We start from the raw sequence: 18,389 nt of genomic DNA on the forward strand, positions 1-18,389 counted from the left end.
AACAACCCTCCCATGTCAAGCCTACCTCAGGAAAAAAATCAGATACAGTATGGGTTAGAGTGAGAATGGGTTTTATTTTTTATTTATTTTTTGAGACAAGGTCTTGCTCTGTTGGCCAGGCTGGAATGCAGTGGTATGATCATGGTTCACTGCAGCCTCAACCTCCTAGGCTCAAGTAATCCTCCCACCTTGGCCTCCCAAAATGCTGAGATTACAGGCGTGAGTCACTGAGAGAACCATCAAAGGGGCGCCTAGCTGTGTGACTCTGGGAAAACCAGTTTCCCTCTCTGGGCCAGGGATTCCCCAGTCCGACTGTCCTCTGAGGTCCCCCTCTGCTCAGGAATGGTCCAAACTCATCCTCTCTAACACAGGCCACAGCTGTGCTAAAGCCACCATTCAACCCAATCTCATGACTCAGCGCTCCTACCTGATGCAGGGGCTTCTGGCTGCCCTCCTCAGCGTCTGGGCTGGGGAAGGTGCCAGGAGAGCCCCTCTATGAACAGACTCGCATCTGGGATGGCCTCAGGGCTACCCTCCCTTCTCTCCCAAAGCAGCAGAAATGGGATCCCGGTCTGCAGATAATCAGCCTGGGGCTGATATGTCCCCGGTGAGGCTGCCAAGTGGCAGAACGTTACAACAGAACACCGTGGAGGCCTCCCCCATCGCCCAGCTCACCTTTCCTTTCCTGAAGGAAAGAAGCAGACATGTTCCTTCCCTGTCCTCTCCTCCTCTTGCTCAGCCCGGCCCCCTGCATTCCAGGGGGGTCTATCCACAGGAGTAGGACATGGAGGAGCTCAGGCTGGCCTCTCTCTGGAGCCAGGACTCAGGCATTCGAGGCTCTGCTTGCTGTCATGTGGCCCTCCCTGGACTGTTGTCCCCCACGCTCCTGCCCCCGCCCCCCAGGCTGCCACTCCAGGACTGAGTGCCAACAGCTCATTCTCGACACCTGGGTTCCGAAGCTCCATTTGCCTCCATGAGGCTGGCACACAGCAAATGCTCCAAATGCTCAATTGACTTGCTGGCAGAGCAAACTGGATGCAATGGCAGCAGAGTCAAGTGAACCAGCTCCACAGCCCTGCCCATCACTTACTAGCTAAGTGATCTTGGGCACATGACTTAACCTCTCTGAGCCTCGGTTTCCTCATTTTAAAAGAGAGATGAGAATCCCAATTCATAAGATTATTGTAAGAATTAAATTAGCTAATGTCAGCCACACATGGCAGCTCACGCCTGTAATCCCAACACTTCGGGAGGCTGAGGCAGGTGGATCACTTGAGGTCAGGAGTCTGAGGCCAACATGATGAAACACCATCTCCATTAAAAATACAAAAATTAGGCAGGCATGGTGGCAGGCGCCTATAATCCCAGCTACTCGGGAAGCCGAAGCAGGAAAATCACTTGAACCTGGGAGGCAGAGGTTGCAGTGAGCAGAGATCATGCCACTGCACTCCATCCTGGTTGACAAGAGTGAGACCCTATCTCAAAAAAAAAAAAAATTTAAGAAGTTAGCTAATGTACATGAAAGCATCTGGCAAGCTTTCGAGAACTATGGAAACGTTATTTATGTGATTATCAAAAGATAATGGTCGCCTTATGAGAAATCCTAGCCCTCTGATATATTAGGGTAATACTGATAACATAAGAAGGGCTTTCACACATGTGTACATGGCTGAGGAAACAGTTTAAAAGAATTAATGAATCACCCACCTCAAGTCCCTAAACCTGACTGGTTTCACAAGAACAATGAGAAGATAAGTCCTCAGCCAGACAGCTGGGATCTGTCAGGACCCTCTGCTGGCGTTTTTCCCTTCCAATAATTTGAAGGCAATTAGGGCAACTGATTAAAATTCCAGAGACAGAGCAAAACAAAGCATGACTTATCTGTGCACTCTCCCCATTAGACAACGAGGCCACAGTGGAACCAGCCTGCTCTCTCTCTCTCTCTCTGGGATCCACCCATTCCCTCCCATCCCTCTACAACCATTGCTTGGGATCTCCCCACGAGCCCGACCACCCACCCAGGAGCCCACGGACTCGCCTGGAAAACCACACTGGCCACCGTCCAGCACTGGGGAGGCCAGACATGCCGGGCTTTCCAGGGCAGTCTCACCTGTCTCATCTAGTATGACAGAAAAGGAGTCCCCAGGCCAACAGGCTCAGAACCATGTCCGGCTATGTCATTCCCATGGATCCCAGCCCGCAGCACACGCAAGGCACACGCCAGACACCCAGGAGGAGACCTTGGAGAGAATACTGCTGGACAGGAAACAAAAGCATATTCAGAACATCCAAAGGCACGTGGTGAGGAGAGAGACAGAAAGCAGGGGAGGACGGAGCAAGCAGGCCAGATAGGAGGGAGAAGAGAGAAAGAGAGGAGAAGAGAGTCCCAGGTTAACTATGCTGGAATGGCTACAGGGCCGAGGCCTCACCAGGAAAATGGCTGGTTTCCCATCACAGGAGATTCGTTTTCCAAAGGAATCTGTGATAAGATTCAGGTAAGGCCAGGCGGCATGGTGGCTCACGCCAGCACTTTGGGAGGCCCAGGTGGGCGGATCACCCGAGGTCAGGAGTTTCAGACCAGCCTGGCCAGAATGATGAAATCCTGTCTCTACTAAAAATACAAAAATTTTGCCAGGTGTGGTGGCGGGTGCCTGGAATCCCGGCTACTGGGGAGGCTGAGGCATGAGAATCGCTTGAACCCGGAAGGCAGAGGTTACAGTGAACAGAGGTCGCGCCACTGCACTCCAGCCTGGGTGACAGAGCAAGATTCCATCTCAAAAAAAAAAGATTCAGTTAACATCCACCCAGCAGGTGGAGGTTCTGTTCTGCTTCTGTTTTCCATTTCTCCATCTTCCGTATTTGAGCTCATTCGCTTTGTGAGAGAAGTCTCCCATGAAACAGGACCTCAGGGACTCTCCAAGGCCCTTTGGCTCACCCTGCCTGGGAGTCTAGGGAACTTCTCTTTCTCTTGAATGAGGCTCCTGGTGCCTGCTGCCTGGAATTCCCTTCCCTGGTGGTGCACCCCTCCCTTGCCAGCTCCTGGAGACCGCAGCAGAGTCACCCGACACGCTCTACCCAGGGGGAATGAGGACATGGGTCCTTGGCACTGCACTTCCTCCAGCAAAGCTCTCCCCAGGGTCTGAGGCCTGCTGCGCCAGGAGCCCGTGCTGGGTCCCGACACCCCACACAGTGAAGGATGAATGAAGGAATGAGTTAGTGACGGTGTGCTCAGCCTACATCAAACCTGGCGGGCGCTGTAGACCTGGCGGGCGCTGTGGACCCGGCGGGCACTGTGGAAGGAGGCAGGAGGCAGGTTCGGAGTGTGGAAGCTGAGGGGAGATGCAGCCTGCTCTGGAAAGGGCCCTCCCTGTGCCTTCACAATACATCAATAAAACCGCCACCGCTGTGGGGGACACGGGGATCTGGGTAAGGCCCCTTCCTCAGAGTGGAGAGGTGCTGGCCTGGCCTTGCCACTGCCCGTCAGGGAGTGTGGTCTGCCTGCGTTTGGAGGTGGGACCGCCAGCCACTGAGTGGGCCTGGAAGGCCACCAGAGCTTGGTCCTGATGGGCTCTAAAGAGTTCCAGGCCCTCAATGAGGCCAGAGCCCTGACTTCATCCTCCAGGCGACCTGGGAAGTGGGGTCCCCGAGGGACAGAGGGTGGGAGAAATGTTCCCTCTGGGCCAACTCTGCCTCTAATCCTGCTGCTGTCACAGAGGCCATGAGGCCGGGGCCTGCAGGGACTTTCCTCTGGGAACAAAGACATCTCAACTTCTTAATCTCTGCGTTGAATTCTCCTGCCTGCAGGGGCTAGAAGGGAAAACAGAGGTGAGAGGAACCAGGTGACACGGAGCCACTAACCCATGCCAGCCGCAGGGTCCAGAGAGCCCCCAGCTGCCCACCTCCCCCTCGCCGGGCCAGCCCGCAGCAAACATAGGCACACACCAGACACCCATGGACACCAAGGGAGTGGCCACCAGGAATTTCAGAAAACAGCAGGAAAATGTGGCTGTGAAACGGGAAAGGTTCCCTTTTCCCCCTCAAAGGGCGTGTGATGGGGGTATGGCTCGCTTCATCAGTGTCCCGCTGCTTAAACCTCTAGGGGAGCATGCAGACGGGTCAAACCTCGAGGGGAGCATGCAGACGGGCAGGCTGTGGGGCTCCAACCCCATAGTAGTGTCTAGGAGTGAACGTTTACAGCTGAAGCCCCGGTGGGCATTCAGGGTGCTCTTTTAGTTTGCCATCCGTAGGCAGCTTGTGTTAGTCAGCTCAATTAGACCCCTGCCTTATCATAAGGACAGAGGACTTTCTGTATCCCTGGTTCCTGCCTTGGTGTACCAGAAGAGTCAGATCACACGTGGGCTTGGAGAATGAGTGCAAGGTTTTATTGAGCTCCCCCAGCAGATGGGGGAGCCAGAAGGCAGATGGTTTTCCCGACTCTTCTCCAACCACCCCGGCCAAACTCCGGGGCGTTCTGCTGGTCAGTGGCCTGCCAGCGTGCCGGCATCTGTTGTGTGCTCTTCCCCAGGGCATGTTCCCCTTGACGTCCTCTCGATGTCCAGCCACGTGTGTCTTCTTCCACCCACGTGTTCCTCTCAATGTCCAGCCGCTTCTGTGTGTGCCTTCTAGGCTCTCGCGGTTTTTATAGGCACAGGATGGGAGTGTGGTGGGCCAGGGTGGTCTTGGAAAATGCAGCATTTGGGTGTAAAGGCAGGAGTGTCTGTCCTCACCTAGGGCCGTGGGCATGGGCCCGGGGGTGGAGCCCTCGCCAGGGACCCGCCCTTCTCCTCCCAGCACTTCCCTGCCCCACTTCCGTATCAGCTGGGAGTTCAGGACCAGTCTGGACAACATAGTGAGACTCCGATTCTATTAACAAAAAAGGAAGAAGCGGTTGAGATTGTGACACTACTGATTTGTGCTTGTTTCCCTCCTCATCCTATCACAAAATAGGGCCTGACAACCTGATATTACCGCACATCTATCCTGTTTATTAAAGTGGGGCCAGAATCATCCAGCCATCGGCCACGATTTTAGCCAGAAGCTGGTGCTGAGCCTTCTCCTTCTTCCAGCAACTCCTCCAGGTACAGGAGAAAGGCGCCTTCCACCAGGGCTGCTATACAGCACGGGGCCGTGTTGGACACGTGAAAGGAACCCTTCAGACAGGGCTGGGGTTTCAGCCCTGGGGCTGGTGCCGGCTCAAGGTCACAGCTTGTTTTCCTCAGGGGATCCCTGGGTAAAAGGTGACTGGGGGTAGGCCAGGTGTGGCCCCCTCCCTCTCCCTTCCCAGCTGCTCCTGCTTTCTGGCATAGCACACTTTTTTTTTTTCCTGCCTAAAGAAGTCACTGCTGCTTCCTAACAGGAGGACGGTTTTGTTGTTGTTACAGTCGGGGATGGGATTATGCAGGGAGGAAAAACACGCTTTCTTGATTTTCTTCTGTAAACTGCAGGTGGGGAAAACAAAACGAGTAAATAACTGTTCTACAAACACCTCATGGGGAGGGAGGTCGTGATATTTACAAGAACATCGGCTTTCTGCTGGATTTCCATTTGGAGGGATCTAATAAAGATGCAGGAGGCATTTCTGCTCTTCCTAACACACTCCTCGGAGGAAACGCTGTCACAGGCGACGATCTAAAGCCAATCAGCGCAGAATTCTGCCATGGCCGAGCCCCACAGGGTCCACTCCCTCTGCATCCCCCTGGGGTGGTTCCCGGGCCCCTGCCACAGCTTCCCCAGCCCGCATCAGCACCACATAAGGTAAAGACATGGCCTCAGATGAAGAGGAAAGATAACAGTGCAGAAGAACAGGGGAAAAGCACGCAGGAGAAAGAGCAAAACCTGAGAGAGCTGACAACCTGGGCTGGGCCAGGAGTTGAGAACTTGGCCATGTGGCTGGCCTGGCTTGGTGGGTACTGCACGCCTCTCATGTCCCACCTCAGCCACCCTCACCTTTACTAAAAGGAGGCTGTTCCTCAAAAGGAGAGCACAGGCCCTGAGGAGGAACGGAAGGCTCCTACGTCATGCCTGGACAGCATCACCATCTTTTTTTTTAGACACCCAGTCTCGCTGTGTCACCCAGGCTGGAGTGCAGTGGTGCAATCATAGCTCACTGCAGCCTCAACCTCCTGGGCTTAAGGTATCCTCCCATCTCAGCCTCCCAAGTAGCTGGGACTACAAGCATGTGCCACCACGCCTAGCTAATTTTGTATTTTTAGGGGTGATGGGGTCTTGCTACGTTGCCTAGGCTACCATCACTATTTTAAAACACTCTACAGATGTGGATATGCAGCTGGGATTTGGAGATGGGTGGCCCTGCAGGGAGGAGTCTGTGGGAGAATGCACAGGGGCACAAGCACGGGTCCACCTGGAGGGAGGGGGGAAGCCAGGGCCTGAGGGAACACCAAGAGCATGGCTGGGCCCGGGAGCCCACAGGTGAGAGCATCTCAGCACCTCCGCCTCCCTGACTTACACACTGCGGGACGTGATTTCCTGTTGGCCAAGTGCCAGGTGGTGTGGTGTGTGGGGCATGGGGCCTGGCTATGGAGCCAGGTAGACCTGGGTTCAAATGCCACCTTACACGTAGGACCGGTTACTTAATCTTCCCATGCCTCAGGCTCCTCTCCTGTCATTCAAGGAAATGCCACCTCAGGGAGTGGCTGCAGGATGGAAGGGGACAGCGGATGTGCCCCCCACCACCCTCTGAGTCCCACCGTCCTGGCACACACCGTCCTCCCTCAAGCTTCTCCTCTTGCTCTTACCCCAGTCTGTCCTTCAAGTCCCAGTTCAAAACCACCACCTCCCCAATCCCTCAGGCAAAAGGGGTCTCCACTATGAACTCCCTTGGCACTAAGAGGCGTCCTGTGACCTTTAACACTCTCATGCTGCACTCATGATTCACTATAGGCCCGTCCTGTCTTCTCTTCCAGGCGAGCGGGAGGTTTAGTGGCTTAGGAGCTGCGTGTCCTTAGGCAAATTGCCCTACCTTGCTGGGCATCGGTTTAAACAGAAACCAGAGGTAACACCTGCCTCGTAAGGTTGTTGCTGGACTCAGAAGAGCAAATGAATACATGAACTGGCGGTTCCCTCGCCAGTTGGGAATGAGTATGTTTTGCCAAAAGGCCCACAAATCAATACCATCCCACCTGCTCTGTGCGGTCCCTGGGGTGAATTACTGAGCTGTGACTAGTGTTCCTGGGGAAGAGAATGCACTCGCCAAGCCTGAGCCCAGGGCTGTCACTAGAACACGTCCTCCGGCAGGGGCTCCCGGTGCCAAATAAGAGGAAAGTAGGTACCAGTTTCTGAGACCCTCATAGCCATGCCCTGTGCGTCCCCTACTCAGACCCAAAAGAAACCTTCACAACGTTACTCTGTATCTATTTAGGAAAAAAAAAAAGTGTCCATCTCTGCGGAGCCTAATCTTCAAATGCCTTTGCAAACTGCTCCCCAATCTCCTTGAGCCCTGGACAGTGGGCAAGAACGGAGGAGGTGACACATTTCTTGATTTTCCCAGCCGCTCTCTGGGCGTCCCTGTATAAGCCAGCAAAGTAGCAACAGTGTCTCCAGGAAAACGAAACCCTCTTTACTGCTGCCCACTGAACAACTTTTTACATTTTCCAGAATGCTGAAGATTCACAACCCACCTACTTCTGAGTGATCAGTGGTGTGGCTGTCCCGTTAAACTCTTATGCACCCTTCAAAGCCCAATTCAAATGTCCCCTCTCTTTGCTGCTGCCACCACCTAGCCCCAGGAGGATCCTACCAGCTGTTCCCTCAGGCTTTAAACACATGGTACACATGCCCACTTTGCTTCCTGTCCTTCTGCTAGTCTGTTTCCTGCCTGGGCACAGGCCATCATCCTCCTCATCTTCATCTCTGCAGCACCTAACACAGTGCCTGGTGCACGGTGGGTGCCCGGGGGCTTGTTGAATTCAATTGTTGAATTGAAGGATCTATGAGGAGGGGACCACAGTTTGCAAAGCAAACGTCGCATCATTAAGTTCTAACACAAGGTCAGCACGCAGGGCTGTGTATTTAAGATCAGACACGTTTGGAAAACCCAGGGCATTTGTACAATAAGCTCACATCCATATCCTCCCTCCTTGAAGCCTATGCAAGAACCCAGAAAGAAGTCAAAGTAAAATACGTAAACAGTAGTTTTTGAGTAGTTAAAATTCCTGTCTCTGCCTCAGTGCGTCGGACAATGGAAAGAATGTGAGAAGCACAGCCAAGGGCCCGGAATTTGAGTCCCGACACCTCGGCCATGGCTGTGCGATGAGCCCTGGGAGCTCTGCTTCTGTAAAACAAACCAACCCAGGACACCCTGGCAAGTCAACCTGGAAGGTGGCTGACCATGACCGTGGCCTTAATTTGGCCAAGTCGACATTGGTTTCAGCCCAGAAGTTGCTAGAAGAGATTGAAGACTCTGTTCAAGTGAACAGTTGAGCAAAGTGTCCGCTTACAGTACAGGGAAGATAGCAGGCCCTGGGAAGCTTCCAGAAGGTCCTCTGAAGTGCCTGAAATGCAGGAGGCCCTTAGAACGTATTTGTGGAATGAAGAACGAGGACATGCAGGATTGTATGGCTGAAGGGCTGCGCCTGGAGAAGACCGAGAGGACTTCTGCTGGGCCTGAGGGGCTGAGAAAGAAGATGAGTGAGTTGAGGCTTCAGGAAGAGCAAGTTAAGGAAGGATTAAGCAGTAGAACTACATAATTCGACTGCTGGAATGCATCGCCGTGGGAGGAGTGAGCGCCTTGTCACTGGAGAAATGCAAGCCCAGAGGAGATGACAGATCACATCACAAAACCACAGTAAAAAAGATCTAAATATGGGTACTTACCATTAAAAAAAGTCCCTCAACCTAGGGATCCAGCATTCCACATTCTAGACCAGGGGTCAGCAGATCTCTGCCTGCTGCATGAGGGCAGCCGGACACAATGACATAAAGCAAATGAGTGTAGCTGTTCCAATAAAATTTTATTTGAGACCAGGTGTGGTGGCTCACGCCTGTAATCCCAGAACTTTGGGAGGCTGAGGTGGGAAGATTGTCCAAGAGTTCAAGACCAATCTGGGCAACACAGTGAGACTTCGTCTACTAAAACTCAAAAAAATTAGCCGGGCATAGTGGCACACGCCGTAATCCCAGCTACCTGGGGAGGCTGAGGCAGGAGGATTGCTTGAGCCTGGGAAGTCAAGGCTGCAGTGAGCCCTGATCACGTCACTGAACTCCAGCCTGGGTGAGAGAGCAAGATCCTGTCTCAAAAAAATTTTAAAAATTTAAAAAGAAACCTGCCCAGAGTCTGGCCCTACATGGAAAGCTGATCATTTCAGTCCTGCCTTCTCTAAAAGACAAACCAGTTGCCAGGGGGCACTGGCCCTGAACCAGTATCCCCACACCTGCAGACAGGGCCCCCCCACGACAGCACTGGCACAGAAGCTCGGCAGAAAGAGAAGGACGGCACTGGGGGCTTCTCTGCTCTACAGACGCTCTTTTAGAGGACGGGCTTTCCTTCTGAGACTGTGCTTGTTCTTGTTGTTGCAGGTGTTAAATGTCCTTGGTATTAATATCATAAAGAATAATAGTAGGTCCCATGCGCAACAAAGGCCTCAGCTGGTTCTCAGACAAACCTGTGCCCAGCACGCCCAAAACACTGCCCATTTGACAGATGAGGAAACTGAGGTGCAGAAAGGCATAGCGGCCTTTTTCTGAGTCTCCTGGCAAATTGACAGCAGAGATGAGAACTGCATCGGCACGACTGCCTGCCAGCTCAGGACACTGGGGATTCATTCTTCCCTTACCCTAACCTGGTCAACCAAAATTCCAATCGCCTTTCTCTACAGAGCTGACAAAGCATCATTTTCATGAAGAGTCTTCTCGTTCAGTGACCAGAGCATGTCAAAAATATTCAGTATCCAAACGGCTCTGAGTTTTTTCTAATGTCAAGAATGGTACCCACCTTCAAAGAGCTTACTAGTTGGCCAGAAAGACTAGAAGAGTCTTTTCATTCGGCTACAGAGAGGGCAGAGGGCTGGAGTGATCTCTGTGTGCTCAGAAGGCCTGGGCAGAGCCAAGAAAGACTCCAAAGGTCCCTCCTGATGGGGGGCACCAGGCCCTCAGCTCCCTCCCCAGCTCTCCCTGGGGGGGCCTGAGCTGGCTACCGTGGCTCTCCTGACACCCTGGCATTGAGACACCCATGCGAAGGAGAGCTAAGCGTGGCCCAACCAAGGAACCAGATCCCAGACGTCCCCAGGGGACTGCAGAGGAAGGGATAGGCCTGGATCTTGCCCCAGCATGCATGGCCTCTGCTGATGGCACAGCTGCTGGAGGATGAAGTCAACTGCTTCCAGGAGGATTAATTTAGCTCCAAACATAAACCCTACTGGGAAATCAGTTCTTAAGAGAGAGAGATTTAAGACTAGAACGGAAAAGTTTTAGCAGAGCGTAGGTGGGAATCAAGGTGTCTTCTCTCTCTTGAGAAGGGGCTACAAGGGATGGGGAAGGGAAAAAGGAAGTAAGGTCCCAAACAGGCTGAAAGGAAAGCAAGAACCTCCCTTATCAGAACAGTGAGATGGGGAGAGGGAAGGTGAGTGGGAGGTATATGGATAGGCAGAACACTTGTGGTTCACATACCATACAATTCACATATTTAAATTCCATGGTTGGCTGTGTAATCCCAGCACTTTGGGAGACTGAGGCAGATGGATCACTTGAGGTCAGGAGTTTGCGACCAGCCTGGCCAATAAGGCAAAACTCCATCTCTACTAAAAATACAAAAATTAGCCAGGTGTGGTGGTACACACCTGTAATCCCAGCTACTTGGGAGGTTGAGGCATGAGAATCTCTTGAACCCAGGAGGTGGAGGTTGCAGTGAGCTGAGATCGCGCCACTGCACTCCAGCCTGGGCAAGAGTGAGACTCCGTCAAAAAAAAAAAAAAAAAAAAAAAAAAAAGAAAGAAAGAAAGAAGGAAGGAAGGAAGGAAGGAACTCAATGGTGACACAACTGTGCAACCATCGCTCATCACCATGATCAATTTTGTAAAGAATCACTGCCCCCTTTTTCAGACAGGGAGAATTTTACCCTTTATTTGTTTGTTTGTTTTATATTTGAGACAGGGTGTTGCTCTGTCACCCAGGCTGGAGTGCAGTGGCACGATCATGGCTCCCTGCAACCTCAACCTCCTGGGCTCAAACAATCTTCCCACCTCAGCCTCCCAAGTAGCTGGGACCACAGGTACACACCACCACACCTGGCTAATTTTTTTCTTTTTAGTAGAGACAGAGGTCTCGCCATGTTGCCCAGGCTGATCTGGAACTCCTGAGCTCAAGCAATCCTCCTGACTCGGCCTCCCAAAGTGCAATAATTATTGGCATGAGCCATGGCACCTGACCAGAACATTTTTATCTTCCCCAAAAGAAACCATATACCCATTCATCGCCACTCCCCATTTCCCCTCAGCCTCCCAGTCCCAGCCCCAGGCAACAACTAATCTGCTTTCTGTCTCTACAGATTTGCCTATTCTGGACATTTCACATAGATGGAATCGTATTATATGTGGTCTTTTGTGACTGGCTTCATTCACTTAGCATATCTTTTCAAGGTTGGTCCATGTTGTAGCATGAATTTCAACTTCATTCCTTTTACTGCTCAGTGATATTCCATTATATGAATAGACTACATTTTGTTTATCCATTCATCAGTTGATGGAGATTTTGGTCATTTTCACTTTCTGGCTGCTATGAATAATGCTGCTGTAAACATTTATGTGTAAGTTTTCATTTCTCTTTCATTCTTATATGCCTAGGAGTACAACTGCTAGGTCATATGGTAACTCTAGATTTAAGCTTTTGAGGAACTGCCAGGCTGTTTTCTGAAGAGGCTGCACCATTTTCGTCCTACCAACAGCGTATGAGGGTTCCACCTTCTCCATTTCCTCATCTCCGCTGGAGTTTATAGGACTTTTTGATTCTAGCAGTCTTACTGGATATCTCGCTGTGGTTTTCATGTGCATTTCCCTCATGACTAATGATGTTGAGCATCTTGTCATGTGCATCTTGGCCACTTGCATATCTTTGGAGAAACGTCTATTCAAGTCCTTTGCCCATTTTTTAATTGGGTTGTCTTGTATTATTTGAGTTGTAAGAGTTCTTTATATATCCTAGATGCAAGTCTAGAATCTATACAATTCGCAAATATTTTCTCCTATTCTGTGAGCTGTCTCTTCACTTTCTTGACAGTATTCTTTGAGGCACAGGTGTTTTAAATTTTGGCTGGGTGTGGTGGCTCACCAGCACTTGGGAGGCTGAGGCAGATGGATCGCTTGAGCCCAGGAGTTCGAGACCAGCCAGGGCAACATGGTGAGATCCTGTCTCTACAAAAAATACAAAAATTAGCCAGGCATGGTGGCATGCACCTAATAGTCCCACCTACTCAGGAGGCCAAGGTGGGGGGATTGCTTGAGCCCAAGAAGCAGTGAGCCATGATCATGCCACTGCACTCCAGCCTGGGCAACAGAGAGAGACCCTGCCTCAAAAAAAAAAAAAAAAAAAAAGGACATAGATTTTTAAAAGGCCAGAAGAAAGCAGACTTCATTAGCTGCTTCCCCTAATTGCCCCTGGACTATGGGGCATGCTCTGTCCCCTTCTGGGTGCATAGAGCACGTGGGACCCTTCGGGCAGGCGCACTCTGAGCCCACCAAGACTCAGTTGCGTTTGTTTCCAAACCTGCTTATACCAGTAGTACTTACGTAATTATCAAAGTTAATTAAATTTTATGCAAACCCTCAGAAGAGGAATTAAAAGGAGTTGGTTTTATGAAACAGAATTGAATGTTTGGGGGAAGATGGCTGTTCAATTAGGCATGAACAAAATAACTGTATAATATCAGCGGTATATGAAATCGGCAAGGATTTGGTGCTAGTTCCTACTTTACTTGACAGAAACAGGAACTGAGAATCTCAGAAAATGCATTAACAGTGTGGATAATGCAAAAAAGACATATCAGGACAGAAGCCAGTGGACCCATAATCCAAGAGAGGTCTTGGCCCTGTATCAAGAGATGGGGAATAAATGCATGTTTTATATGAAAATGAAACGTTTTATGTCAAAACGAAATGCTCCATATGTCTATATCTTTTTTTTTTTTTTTTTTTGAGACAGAGTCTCGCTCTGTCACCCAGGCTGGAGTGCAGTGGCGTGATCTCGGCTCACTGCAAGCTCCGCCTCCCAGGTTCACGCCATTCTCCTGCCTCAGCCTCCTGAGTAGCTGGGACTACAGGTGCCCGCCACCACGCCCAGCTAATTTTTTGTACATTTAGTAGAGACAGGGTTTCACCGTGTTAACCAGGATGGTCTCGATCTCCTGACCTCATGATCCACCCGCCTCAGCCTCCCAAAGTGCTGGGATTACAGGCGTGAGCCACCGTGCCCGGCATCTATATCATTTTTATGATCCCCTCTTTAATAATCTTTTTCAATTACCCAACTCCCTGCCAGGTCAGATAATACTGGAAAAGCAGGCTTCTTACAAGCACTCAAATAGAAGAGTGGTTACCTGGGAAGGGGTGACAAAATATTATTTTTTGTCTCCTTCTTACCTCTTAGTATGTTTGAGACGTTCTAATAAGTATGGATGACTTTTATGGTGGAGAACAAGTATGTAAAATTTATTTTTGAAGATTCAGATTCCATTACCGCCTGTTAATAAAGGGAAGAAATTTGGAAACGCTGCACTGCCGTGGCCAGCATTGTTACTGCAGCCAAGAACATGCCCCTGTGCCACAAAAATAAACAAGCAGGAAATGTGCAAAAGGAACAACATAAAACAATAAGACCATCAGGCTCAAATGCGTGGCTACTTTAATTGAAAGCTAATAAAACACTGAAATAGATGCTGAATGTGATTGAATTCAGACAGGCCCTTTCCTGAGCTCTTTGGTTAAAGCCACTGGGCATCGTGAGAGGCAGACATACTTCTGGAAAGCCGGGCTGCTGGACTAAATGGGTTCAACGAACATCATACCAGACAAATCTGGATTTCCCAGGAGAAGGCCAGAATCCAGAGTTTTGTTTTGTTTCTTGAGACAGAGTCTCACTCTGTCGCTCAGGCTGGAGTGCAGTGGCAGGATCAGAGCCCATTGCAGCCTCAGACTCCTGGGCTCAAGTGATCTTCCCACCTCAGCCTCCCAAGTACCTGGGACTGTAGATGCACACCACCCTGCCTGGCTAATTTTTTTTTTTAGTTTTATTTTTGTAGAGACAGGATCTTGCTATGCTACCCAGGCTGGGCAAATACTCCTGGGCTCAAGCGATTCCCCCACCTCGGTCTCCCAAAGCGCTGGGATTACAGGTGTGAACCACCACAGCTGGCCCAGAGTTTTTTCTGTTGTTGTTGTTTTTTGTTTTTTGAGATGGAGTCTTGCTCTGTCATGCAGGCTGGAGTGCAGTGGAGCGATCTCGGCTCACTGCAACCTCCGCCTCTTGAGTTCAAGTGATTCTCCTGCCTCAGCCTCCCGAGTAGCTGGGATTACAGGTGTGTACCACCACGCCCAGCTAATTTTTGTATTTTTAGTAGAGATGAGGTTTCACCATGTTGGCAGGCTGGTCTTGAACTCCTGATCTTAGGTGATCTGCCCACCTTGGCCTCCCAAAGTGCTGGGATTACAGGCATGAGCCACTGTGCCCGGGCTGGCCCCTAGTATTTTTAAAGAAACACAATGTCACTGCTCTGATGTGTACAAACTAAGTGATTAAGAGGTCTGTCTCACTGACCCTAAATCCCTGCCCCCTTAAACTTGATCTTGCTTTTATATCCCCACCATGCTAGGCTTACAGTAGGTATCTAATCACTGTGTTAAAGCATGAACAAATGCAAGCTTAAGAGTGACTTATGAAGATACCAATCTTTCTCCTGTAAACCAGGGCTTCTGAAATGGTCCTTCTACAGCACTCCTCCCCTCCCCCATTCCCACGCTGCATTTTCTTATGTTTGAGACACAGTTTGCTAAACCCAACCTTGTCTGAATTAATGAGGACACAGAAGTGAAGGGTTTGGGGAGCTAAACATTAAACCGATTTGGCCCACACTCTGTGCCAGGCTTCATACTGGATCCCAGTGAAACACAGGAGGCCTCAGAAAATGCCCAACCCCGCCCTGCAGACACAATGCCATGGGAAAGGCTGCTGCTGGAGTGTTTAAACCTGTGAGGAACAGCGCCAGAAAGGCCCAGACAGCCAGAGCTGGGCCTGAAGGAAGAGCAGGGTGGGTGCTGAGGACAGACACCCACAGATCAGCTCCTGGGACCCCAGGGTGGCAGGAGGCACTCCCAAAGGAGAAGTAGTGGGTGTGGCCATTTTAAACCTCTTTCCTCCTCCCCACGCCCACCTTTGCCCCACCGTGGTCCACAACTGGGGCTGGAGCTTAGGCGTAGTGACCATTATCAGGCGCTGGGGGGCACATTTTATACCATTAGGAAATTCCTGTGAGCCAAGTCAGCCCCAGCTCACGGGCCTTCCCTGAAGGCCCTGCTCCCCATGAGACTCTGAGACAGGGCTCTGCCTGGTGTGGATGACATGCTCAGAAAAGGGTGGGCCGGGGGCTGGGTGACCAAGCCAACGACGGAAGGAGCAAGTTGTTCTAAAGAACAGGCGCCCACCGTATGGGTCACGGATGCCAGGGAGGCAGACACTCCCTCTCACTGAGGCCAGCCTGTGTGTCAGGCTGAACTCCAGCACCTGCGGGGGGCGGGGGCGGTGTGGGGCTCTCTAGAGACTTCTGAAAGTGAATCCCAGTAATGTCAGACTCATCTATGAGCACTCTGCTCCTCTGAGGATGAAAACGGTTTGCACCACTCTGCAAGCAAATACAAATCCCTTAGAAACTAATCTGGGTGGGTGGGTGGGGTGGTGGGGGTGACAAGAGGAACAAATGTTTAAAATCTAACATCCTCAAGGGTGGTCCTGACCCCAGTCAGAAGGAGAGAGAAGGAAGAGGGTGGGGGGAGGGAGCCAGGGCCTGTCTGTGTTGGGGAGGGAGCAGTGGAGGAGCACAAAGACATGGAGAAGGAAGGGGAGGAAGGGGAGAGAAGTGAGAAGCTCTCACAGTCTCGTTTTTGTACTATCATGGTGAAAACGCAGTACACTTCATTCTGTTTGATGATGCCAACGCCTGCTACTGGAAAACACTCTCCTTGCACATCACACCCATAAATAAATGCCAGTCCCGGGTCTGTGGGTCCCAGCCTGGTAGACCGGTTATGTCAACCGGACAGTGCTTTTAATGGACCATTTATAGCCTGACTGGCTCACAACAAAAATGCCTGCACGGAGACCTAGAGGGTTAAACATCTCTTTAACACAGAAGTGCCTCCCAATTGAAAGAGGAAAAAAGCCACAGAGGGGACTGGGGCCAGGCAGACAAAGTTAACATTTGAGGATGAGGGAGCACCTCCCCCAAGACTCCACAGCCAAGCCCTGAATGAGGCACGTGGGCTGTGATGGGGTCAGTCCCATTCCATCCCCTCCCAATTCTGGCATGAGGGCTTCTCCCACCATATCCCCAGAGCCTCTTGAGACAGAATACCAGGAGGCTCCCCATGGCCCCCACAACATCAGCAGTCACTGCTGCTCCCCAACTTTCTCCCCGTCACCCCCTCTCAAAGAAGGACATGAGTGCAGCTATGCTAGTGTCCTACTGGGAGGCCACCAGCCCCTGATGGACCAAGGGTGGTCTGAGGACCCCAAGGCATTGCACATAAGTGTTTGCATGCATACACACACACACACACACACACACACACACACACACACAGCCTGGCTCTCTCACACATACACAGACACACACACCACCAGGGCACACACTCAGACACACCCACACACTCACACTTCCACTTATTCCCACAATTGTTCTTCCTGGTTTGGATCAACAGACCATCTGTGTGCTTGTGTGACTTAGGAAATCTTCCAAAATACAGCAAAAGTCCGCGGTCCTTCCCCTTTTGTGGTGGGGGAGGGGCGTCATAAATAGTTTTCTAGTTTCTTTATATTTTCTATTTTACAGTGAACATGCATGTATCACTTTTATATTCAGAAAAAGTTAAAACACAAAATTTTTAAAAGTTTTTCTGGATGGGTGCAGTGGCTTATGCCTATAATCCTAGCACTTTGGGAGGCTGAAGTGAGAGGATCGCTTAAGCCCAAGAGTTTGAGACCAGCCCAGGCAGCATAGCAAGACCCTGTCTCTACAAAAAATACAAAAATTAGCTGGGTGTGGTGGCTCACACCTGTAGTCCCAGCTTCTTGGGAGGCTGAGGTGGGAGAATCGCTTGGGCCTGGGAAGTCAAGGTTGCAGTAGGCCAAGATTGTGCCACCACTCCAGCCTGGGTGACAGCAAGACCCTGTCTCAAAAAAAAAAAAAAAAAATAGAGACATAGAGACAGACAGACAGACACAGAGAAAGAGACAGAGACAGAGCGAGTCCTGGGAGGAAGGGAAGGGGGAGCAGAGTACTGTGGAGTGTGGGACGTCAGTCTTACTCATTTGATTATAAAATATTTCTGAGCTGCCAGATGGTATAATAGTGGCTGCAGATGCCCCGATAGCTTTTCTTCATTTCTTTGCACAGGGCTCCATTTCAGGGCCTGAAGAGTGATATCTAAGAAGCTATTCTGGAGTTCCATAAAGACAATCACTATACAACTACGGAATCGCCGCTCGGTGCATGCATTTAACAGATGTGCACTGGTTCTGGCTTCCTGGATAAAGGGGCCTTATGCTAATCACGAGGCACCTAGCGGCACTTCGGGGCCCCCCTTGCTGGCACATGGCCTGCTCAGGCAGGGTTGGGATCTGGGCTTGTTACATAATTAATCCTTGGCTCAGGGCTGCTGCACACCCCACACAGACGCTGGTCGCAGTGATGCCTATGGGGAGAGCAAGCATCAAAGACCACGTCCCCAGGGTCCTCTGAGCCAGGAGCAGCCAAGACTTCGAGATCAAAGCCGCAGGGTTAATGAGTTCACTGCAGTCCTCAACCATCTGCTTGTTTTGTTCTGGCTTTTTCGTGTTTTGTTTAGTTTTTAATAAGGGAGTCTTCATCCCTGCTCCTTCGACAGCTCAGTAACCCAGTTAGAAAGCAACAGCTCTGTGCAGGATGCACCACACAGCCGCCGGTACTCCTGCTGGGTCTGAAGCCAGCGTTCTCTATATCCCAAGAGGTGCAGCTTCCCAGGAGGCATGGAGGCCCGAGCCTCACTCCAGAACTGCTTGCTTGGGAAGCGCACAGCCATGGGCCATGTGTTCATCCCTGAGGCCTGCCTCCTCTTCTCTTTCTGCCCTCATCTCTCCTCTCTCCCCTCAGCCCTGAGCCACGCCCAGCACAAGAGAACAGCAGAAAGACTTTC

The 18,389-nt window shown here is 51.0% G+C and overlaps 1 protein-coding gene across 3 annotated transcripts in view; it reads right to left on the bottom strand.

Moving 5' to 3' along the window:
* The window catches only part of HPCAL1 (hippocalcin like 1), a 128,962-nt gene that overhangs the window by 68,649 nt on the left and 41,924 nt on the right, over positions 1-18,389 (bottom strand). The gene's annotated exons all lie outside the window — the stretch shown is intronic.

This window comes from Gorilla gorilla, chromosome 12, assembly GCF_029281585.2.
Source record: "Gorilla gorilla gorilla isolate KB3781 chromosome 12, NHGRI_mGorGor1-v2.1_pri, whole genome shotgun sequence".
NCBI lineage: Eukaryota > Metazoa > Chordata > Mammalia > Primates > Hominidae > Gorilla > Gorilla gorilla.